Genomic DNA, 10,077 nt, shown 5'->3' with positions numbered 1-10,077 from the left:
TGAATGGCCCAACCAAAATACAAAGACCTGCTGAATGGATACAAAAACAAGACCCGTATATATGCTGTCTACAAGAGACCCACCTCAAAACAAGGGATGCATACAGACTGAAAGTGAAGGGCTGGAAAAATATATGGAGACCAAATAGAGACCAAAAGAAAGCAGGAGTAGCAATACTCATATCAGATAAAATAGACTTTAAAACAAAGGCTGTGAAAAGAGACAAAGAAGGACACTACATCATGATCAAAGGATCAATCCAAGAAGAAGATATAAGAATCATAAATATACATGTACCCAAGATAGAAGCACAACATTATGTAAGACAAATGCTAACAAGTATGAAAGGGGAAATTAATAATGACACAACAGTAGTGGGAGTCTTTAATACTCAACTCACACTTATGGATAGATCAACTAAACAGACAATTAACAAGAAAACACAAACTTGAAATGATACAGTATACCAGTTAGACCTAATTGATATCTATAGGACATTTCACTGCAAAACAATGAATTTCACCTTTTTCTCAAGTGCACACGGAACCTTCTCCAGGATAGATCACATCCTGGGTCATAAATCTAGCCTTGATAAATTAAAAAAAATTGAAATCATTCCAAATATCTTTTCTGACCACAATGCAGTAAGATTAGATGTCAATTACAGGAGAAAAACTATTAAAAATTCCAACATATGGAGGCTGAACAACACATTGCTGAATAACCAGCAAATCATAGAAGAAATCAAAAAAGAAATAAAAATATGCATAGAAATGAATGAAAATGAAAACACAAGCAAAACCTATGGGACACTATAAAAGCAGTGCTAAGGGGGAGGTGCATAGCTATAAAGGCTTACCTCAAGAAACAAGAAAAAAGTCAAATAAATAACCTAACTCTACACCCAAAGCAACAGGAAAAGGAAGAAATGAAGAACCCCGGGGTTAGTAGAAGGAAAGAAATCTTTAAAATTAGGGCAGAAATAAATGCAAAAGAAGCAAAAGAGACCATAGAAAAAATCAACAAAACCAGAAGCTTGTTTTTTGAGAACGTAAATAAAATTGACAAGCCATTAGCCAGACTCATCAAGAAATAAAGAGATATTTTCTTAGATCAGTTTCCTAAGACAAATAAATAAGGATTTTAACAATAAGTATGTACCATTAAGAGCACAGTTGTTTAGTTGCTAAGTCGTGTCTGACTCTTTTGTGATCCCATGGACTGTAGCCCACTAGTCTCCTCTGCCCATGAGATTTTCCAGGCAAGACTACTGAAGTGTGTTGCCATTTCCTTCTGCATGGGATCGTCTCAACCCAGGGATCGAACACATTTCTCCTAATTGGTAGTTGGATTCTTTCATGCTGAATCACAAGAGGAGCTCCAGAAGGAAATAAAAGTAAAAATAAACAAATAGATGCATGGATGCTCAGTTGCTCAGTCATGCCTGACTCTTTGTGACCTCATAGGCTATAGCCTGCCAGGCTCCTCTTTTCATAGGATTACCCCAGCAAGAATACTGGCGTGGGTTGCCATTTCCTCCTCCAAGGGATCTTCCTGACCCAGGGATCCAACCCTCATCTCCCTAATCAAAATTATAAGCTTTTGCACAGCAAAGGAAACTGTAAACAAGATGAAAAGACAACCTACAGACTGGGAGAAAATATTTGCAACTGATGCAACCTACAAGGGCTTAATTTTCCAAATATACAAACAACTCATACTGTTGAATATTTGAAAAAAACAAACAATATAATCAAATTCCTAATTTACACTCTATTACAAACGTATGTCTCTTCTATATATCTGTCAAATATCAGTAGTCATCTAGCAGTTGACCTTATACACATGAAATTCATTCTCTGACATTTTTATTTCTAATAGATGCACTAAATTATGACGGTTTAAAAAAATCATCTATAGTGCTAATAGGTGTCAGAATAGTGGTTCTTTGTGGATAAGGGTGTTGTAATTGGGAGGTGCAAGAAGGAGGCCTTTTGTGTGTGTTGATGTTTATTCCTGATCTCATTGTTGGTGACACAGGTGTTCGTTTTGTGACAAACCAATAATATGCACACTTATGATTGTTGGACACTACTGTCTCTTGATCTCAGATATACATTCTCCAGAATTATAAGACAACTAATTTCTGTTACTTAACCTATCTAATTTGTTATGGAAGCTTTAGCAAACTGGTAAGCAAATCTTCATAAATAAGCTCTGAAAGGAGGAAGATGTGCTCAGTTGTGTCTGACTCGTTGCGACCTCAGGGACTGTAGCCTGACAGACTCCTCTGTCCATGGAATTCTCTAGGCAAGGCTACTGGAGGGGGTTGCCATTCCCTTCTCCAGGAGATCCTCCCACCCCAGGGATCGAACCCCGGCCTCCTGTGTCTCCTACATTGGCACACAGATTCTTTATCACTAGCACCAAGTTATAGTTTATAACATTATCTTATTTTTATGCTTAAGTAATTTAATTATTTCTATTGGGGGGATTAATATTTCAATCTTACCTGAGTGTCCTCGGTGAAAACCTGAAAGGGAAGGGAATCTTTCATTAGGCCTCTTAGACTGATGGGGAATAGAGAGCAGAAGCAAAATATTAAATCAATGTTATAAAAAGTCAAAATGTTATAGTTTTCTTTTATATGATTCTATAGTTGTTTAATAATTTTCAGAAAAGCTATTTTTAGTCATTATCATGTGTGTAAAGCTTTTAAATCCTACTGTTTTCAATTCTTTTAGCTATTCAAAAATATATTCATTAATAGTTATATTATGTAAGGCTTGATATTTTATGGGCCTTGGCCAAATTTACATGAAATTTAATTAGAATATCCTATAAACTTGAGAAAAGAATTATTATGGAATAAATGAGATTTATAAGTATGAATGCAAGGTTCTCATAAAAAATTTAGTTAACCTTATATGACAATATATGAGGAAATTTTACATCTTGAACAAGTAAGTTTTGATCAGAATAAGAATAATTTAAAAATGAGAAAATATGATAAGGTATATTTCCAAAATAATTTCTTCCTCATTATTTAGTACCAAAGCCTCAGGTTTTTTTCCCATATCATTTCTTCACAAATTTATTTTCTTTGTTTAAAAATTATATAAAATCCTGCTTTGATGATTTCTTAGTTTTTACATCTATGAGACCTCTGTATGGACAAAATTAATTTATTTATCCTGCTAACCTACCTGTGTCAACTTAATTATTAGACCAACTAAAAGTCAAAAGGAGAGTGAGGGAATTTGTTTCCTTCCCCGAGAATCTCTTTTTTTTCCAAATAACGCAGGACAAAATTGATATTACTCTTTCCTTATTTTCATTTTCCCAATCATTTTATTGGGCTTTGTCATAATTTATTTCATTGCAGTTTTTATATCTTACCCCGTTCTTTGTTTCTTTTTATGCAACAGAAAAATGGAATTATCATTATTATTATGAAAATTATTCCAGTTACTCCAGTTTCAATTAAAGTTGTATCTTTCCATGAAAATTTTTCTGAAAAAAAAAAAAAAAGACATGTGCAGTTAGATTCAATATTCATTTTTTGCCCCCTTTCATCCCCAAAGAATCCACTTTCATTTTTCTTCTCCCGTCTGGAGGAACTTAAGAGTTGTCTCTTTGTTCGAAAAAACAAAAACATGTTTTTTAACATCAGCTGTGTTTGGCCAATGAATGGTTGGTTAATTTAATTTAGCCATAGAGGACTAAATTAGGAAAGAATACTTGCAGAGACTATTTATGGCACCCAATCAAAACAGCGAAAGGAAATATAATTTAAAATTTGCAGAGAGTAAAGCACAAAAACTACAAAACATTTCCATATACTGTTGAGAATGATGCAGAAGTATATTTTGTGATAGAAAGAATAACGGTCTTTTAAAAATTCCCAAATACTAATTAATCCTTGTATTCTGAGAGTTTGTTATCTTACATAGCAAAAGGGCCTCTGCAAATGTGATTAAGCTAAAGACATCCAGATGGGGAGGCTATCTTTGATTCTGTTGGTGGGTCAAATGCAATCACAAGGATCAAGTGAAAGATGGAGGTGGAATGTCCGAATCAGAGGAGGTGTGAAGAAGAAAGAAGGCAATGTGTGGAAGAAAGGTACACTTAAAAATTGTGTAGGCTTCAAACTGAGAGACAAATTTGAATATATTTATATGCCTTCTCAGGTGAGACAGTGGTAAGGAATCAGCTGCCAATGCAGGAGACATGAGTTAGATCCCTGGGCCAGGAAGATTCCCGGGAGTAGGAAATGGTAACCCACTCCAGTATTCTTGCCTGGAAAATTCCAGGGACAGAGGAGCCTGGCAGGCTACAGTCCATGGGGACACAGAGAGTTGGACATGATTGAGCACATGCAAGCTTCAATCTGAGAGAGAAATTTTTCCAGGTGCCTCTAGTGGTAAAGAACCTGCCTGCCAATGCAGGAGACATAAGAGACATGGGTTTGAACCAAGGGTGGGGAAGATCCCCTGAAGGAGGAGATGGCAACCCACTCCAGTATTCTTGCCTGGAGAATCCCATGGACAGAGGAGCCTGGCGGGCTACAGTCCATGGGGTCTCAAACAGTCAGACATGACTGAAGTGACTTAGCAATATGCCTAGGATCATAATGTGCCTAGGATAATGTCTTCTTAAATTTTTTCATTAATACTTTGTAGTTTTCTGTATATAGATATTTTATCTCCTTGGTTAAATATATAGGACTGTTTTCTTGATTTCGTCTTTCGATATTTTGCTGTTATTGTAAATAAATGATTTTTGTGGCTTTCTATCTTGAAAATTTATATAATTTGTTTATGAGTCCTAGAAGATTTCGTGTGAAGTCTATGGTTTTCTACATGTAGAATATGCAATTTAGGAATAGAAATAATTTTACTTTTCCATTGTGACTTGGATAGCTTTACCTTTTTCATGTATAATTGCTCTTGCTGGTACCTTCATTACTATGCTGAATAAAAGGGAGAGAGTGGGCATGCTTGCCTTTTTAGGATCTTTAAGAGAAGCTTTTCCCTCTTAATTATAATGCTAGCTGTGGGCTCTTCACATATGGCCTTTATTGTGTTTAGTTCCTTCTATCTCTATTTTGTTTGGAATTTTTCTTTTTTTAAAAGTCTGAATGGAAGTGGAATTTTGTTAAATGCTTTTTCTGCATCAATTGAGATGATCTTTTTGTTTTAAATATTGCATTCTGTTACATTGTATCACATTGATTGATCTGTATATGTAGAACCAACCTTGTATCCCAGGGGTAAATCCCATTTGGTCATAGTGTATAATTTTTTGATGTGCTAGCATTTGACTGAGGATTATTACATCTATGTCTAAGCAGTACTAAGAGGGAAGTTTATAGTTATAAAAGAAAGTGAAAGTGTTAGTTGCTCAGTCATGTCCAAGTCTTTGCAACCCCATAGATTGTAGCCCGTCAGGCTCTTCTTGTCCTTGGGATTCTCAAGGCACTGATACTGGAGTGGGTTTTTGTTCCCTTCTCCAGGGGATCTTCCTGACCCAGGGATCAAACCCTGGTCATCTGCCTTGCAGGCAGATAAAATGGAAAGAAAATGATAGTGTTAGTCACTCAGTCAATAGTTTAAAAAGACTACACTAAAAATATCTCCAAAATTTAAAATAAAAAACAAATAAATTTAATGGTATACCTCAAGGAACTATGGAGAAGGAAATGGCAACCCACTCCAGTGTTCTTGCCTGGAGAATCTCATGGACAGAGGAGCCTGGTGGGCCACAGTCCATGGGGTCACAAAGAGTCTGATATGACTGAAGTGACTTAGCACAGCAAGGAAGTATAAAAAGAATAAACTAAACTCAAAGTTAGCAAAAGGAAGGAAATAGTAAGGTTCAGAGCAGAAAACAAGAACAATGAAAAAAATTAACAAAACAACGAGTGAGTTTTTAAATAAAGATAAAATTTGCAAGCACTTAGCCAGACCCTGATAGCTCAGTTGGTAAAGAATCCGTCTGCAATGCAGGAGACCCTAGTTTGATTCTTGGGTTGGGAATATCCCCTGGAGAAGGGATAGGCTTCCCATACAGTGTTCTTGGGCTTCTTTGTGGCTCAGCTGGTAAAGAATCCACCTGCAATGTGGGAAACCTGGGTTGGATCCCTTGGTTGGGAAGATCCCCTGGAGAAGGGAAAGGCTAACTCCCATAATCTGGCCTGGAGAATTCCCTTGGGTCACAAAGAGTCAGACACGACAGAGTCACTTTCACTGGCACTTTCTTTCACTTAGTTAGACAAAGAAATTAAAAAAAGACTCCAATAAATAAAAAATGAGTGAGGAGACATTAAACATGATGTCTGAGAAATTTTTAAAAAAGGATACTAAGGCCTGTTCCTCCTCTGTATATTTTCTTTGGAAAAAATGTCTTCTATTCAGTTCTTCTGCCCTTTCATAAATCAGTTTTTTTTTTTCTATTGAGTTATATGAACTGCTTATATAGTTTGAATATTAACCCATTTTGGTCATTTGCAAAAATATTTGCAAATATTTTCTTCCATTCAGTAGGTTGTCTTTGTTTATTTTTCTTTTGTTTCCCTTGCTTGAGGAGAAAGTTCTAAAAAAATATTGCTAAGACATGTCAAAGAGTGTACTGTCTACGTATTCTTCTGGAGTTTTATGGTTTCTGATCTTACATTAAGGTCTTTAATCTGTTTTGAATTTATTTTGTATATAGTGTGAGAAAATGTTCTAATTTCATTCCTTCATATGCAGTTGTCCAGTTTTCCCAGCACCAAACTTTCAGCTATAAGATGAATAATTGCTAAATAATAAACAACATGACAGAGGTAATTAACAGTGCTTTACATTATAGATGAACATTGTTAAGGGAATAAATCTTAAGATGTCTCATCACAAGAAAATTTTTTCTATTTTATGAATATGTATTTATATGAGATGAGGATGTTCATTAAAATTCTTGTGATAATCATTTCATGATAAATGAAAGGCAAAGATGCCTTATGCCTTAAACTTATATAGTTCTTTTACATCTTAAACTTGAAAGAAAAAAATTACTGTGTATTTAAAAAAGAATTTGTACAGATTAGTCCTAATTCTGCCTGAGTAATACCCTCAGTTGACTATTGATCAAGCTAGATGCCCATTATGTATTTGAAAGTAAAATAATTGCTACATTTCACAAAGCTTTCCTTTCCCTAAATCTTTTATTTATTTATTCATTCTTTCTCCATTAAAGTTTGTGAACCCTGCATATTCTGGAAAATATAATATGTCTTTAGCATTGTTGATCCCAGAGTTAATACAGATTTTATGTGACCACTGAATCATGAAATGTTAGAGTGAGTTTATCAGATATGGGCCATGGAAATTACTTTCTTCAGATACATTAAAACACTGTTCACATCTTTTCTTGGCACCATTCAGAAGCCTAGTGTTATAAATATTCAGATCTATGACTTCACTCATTTTTTAAACTTACCATTTCCTCCAGGCTTCTGAGAGATGCCTTGGTAAAACAAAGCTGGCATGATGATTAGAAGAGCAGTTGAGTTGATACTGAATAATTTAATCAAAATGTAAGATGTGAAAAATGGAATCCCAGCGATCTCTTAGTTGGCTCCTATATAGAAAACAGTGTTTTTCTTTGCTTCTTTCCTGTAAACAAACAAAAATAATGACTCAGGTCTGTTTTCCTCAGGAAAACAGAACCCCATCATTCCCTGGGAGTCAAGGGAAGATTGCTATCTGGGTTGGGCCACGGTGGGAATTCAAGGAGAAGTTGGGATGAGGAGGAGCTCCTCTTCTGGGTCCTGCGCTGTGAGTGAGGTAACCTCATCTGACAGCACCAGCACAGGGGAGTGAGGGAAGCTCCGCCGCCTGACCACAAACCTGCTATCATTCTCATCTTCCTTCCCAAAGGAGGTATAAGAAGCTGGAAGAGGTAGGAAAGATTGCAAACCTTTAGAAGAAGGTTTGCCTGAATGAGTTCTTGCATTGGTTTTGGATGAGTAATTGAGCTGAAGTGAGGAAGTGCAGGTGAAAAGAGATTCACCTTGTTCTCATCTGACACAGAATAAATGCCTCTGCTGAATAGACAGTGATGGAAAGAAAACCAAGGGATGTAGAGATAATGTAAGGAACATGCAGTGGATCCAGAACCAACTAGGATAGAGCTAGATAAGTTCAGCACCAGAGAGAGCAAGGTAAAAGCCTAATATCTAAGGTTGGAGGGGATTACAGGTTTTCTAGAAGAGTCCTTAAGGCTTTTCTACTAGAACGAAGATGGACAAATCATGAGAGTTGAAGATGCTAAAATTATTTTTCTTAGATTCTCTGCTGTCTCTATTGACCTTTGTCAGATCCTTCACACATAGACACACACACACACACTCTCTTTCTCTGTTTAACACTGCCCTTCTATCTGATAAAAGTTTCTTTTTACACTTACCTGGCTTAATCACCAACAGAAAATATCAGTTTCTTAGCATACATTGGACATCTCTCTTCTCCTCTGAAGCCTCCTCTGAAATACTGAAGCCCTAGAAGCATCAGTTAGACCACTCACTTGTTTCCCTTCTATGTACTCCAACCAACAGGGACATAAGCGTAGCACAAGGAAAGGAGATAGTAGGGAGGGGACTTTAGACTGCACTCTGCTCTCCTCCATTCATGTGACCATAATAAAAACCTCACATGAAAATAAAGCCAAGTACTATTCAGATATATATATGTGCTCGTATGAACACATACACAGACTGCCTTTTCTCCTGCTTTTATTGCTTTTATTATTATTTTAAAGATCATTGCATATAGTAGAGACTTAAACAATACATTCTCACAACAGCTTCCCAGATTTATGTATTTACCTAGATCAGAGGGAGGAATGCATATATTTGCTACCTCTACAAGTTTTTGCAGTCTTAGCCTTATTAATACTACAGTTTATGGAAAATCTACCCAGGATGTTGAGAATAGCTGATTTCTACATCTCCAACCCCATAAATATTTCTAGCCCATTCATTCAAAAAGTTGCTGCAGATATTTCCAATCATCAAGAGTTTATTTTCTCCAGGATATTCCCATGAATTATGTATTATCAGCCCATAAAATTAAATTAGAACTCTAATGATTACTCTAGGCAAGAACACAGGAACCATCTACCTTTCATGTGTTGTGGAACGTGTGCATTCAGTCTAATCAATTAGGACAAAAACTAAATCCTAGGGATCATCAGCTGAATTTACAAGATGTCTCCTGGTATCTTGCATTTGATCCCTGATAGACAAGTGTAACCAACTCTCAAGGTTCTCAGGTCCCACACTGATGTCAACATGATGCATTTCTTTGGCCTTGGAGGTGTTTACACCTGGTCTGAGAATGCTGTACAAGGTTCTCTCTCACATGGTGATTTGGGTGACTTAGTGCAACAAATTCTCAAACCTATCCCCTCCTGCTGTTCAACTAGAGAAAATATGCACACAGAAAACTTTGTAGATGAGAAATGCTGAATGATGCTATTTGGAGGATGTTCATTTAGGTTAACGGAGAAGACTAATAACAGATTTCAGTGATATTGAAAGCACAAGGGACATCAGAAAGGAAAACACCTCCTTAAACCTCTCCCCTGCTTTGGAGAATGTCAGGGACTTGAAGGATGTAATAATGGCCTGCAACTGTGTAGCACGTATGGATACCTCATCTCTCTGAGTCTACCTAGTAATCACTAGTAACTCTCTTTTTAGTGGACAAATTGTTAGTTCTATGGTCATTGTCAATTAGAAAAAGTTTAGGAAAAATCTAAAAGCAAAAAAGTAACAGTCAAGTCCTACCATAAAAATTCCATGAAAAATATCCGGAGTTTCTGTCAGATAAACTCACTCTTGGACTTCCCAGGTGGTACTAGTAGTAAAGAACCCACACGCTGATGCAGGTAGACATAATAGCTATGGGTTTTTTTTTTTTTTAAATTTTGTTACTGACTTGCACAATGTGAAACAGGGTTAAAACCTAGTAAATACATTAACAGCAAATGAGCAATTGAATGAATGAATTTCATGTTTCCATATATTTACTGTCT

The 10,077-nt window shown here is 36.1% G+C and overlaps 1 long non-coding RNA gene across 1 annotated transcript; it reads right to left on the bottom strand.

The window, feature by feature from the left end:
* Window positions 1-2,512: 2,512 nt before the first annotated feature.
* LOC122429114 lies at window positions 2,513-8,571 on the bottom strand. The gene is made up of 4 exons (XR_006265931.1): window positions 8,449-8,571; window positions 7,480-7,655; window positions 3,400-3,513; window positions 2,513-2,533 (listed from the first exon to the last, which is right to left on the bottom strand). It is a non-coding gene; the product is annotated as an uncharacterized LOC122429114 (long non-coding RNA).
* Window positions 8,572-10,077: the final 1,506 nt, after the last annotated feature.

Source organism: Cervus canadensis, chromosome 28, assembly GCF_019320065.1.
Source record: "Cervus canadensis isolate Bull #8, Minnesota chromosome 28, ASM1932006v1, whole genome shotgun sequence".
Lineage (NCBI taxonomy): Eukaryota > Metazoa > Chordata > Mammalia > Artiodactyla > Cervidae > Cervus > Cervus canadensis.
The sequence above is the reverse complement of the archived record's forward strand: the minus strand, read 5'-3'. Positions and strand labels throughout refer to the sequence as shown.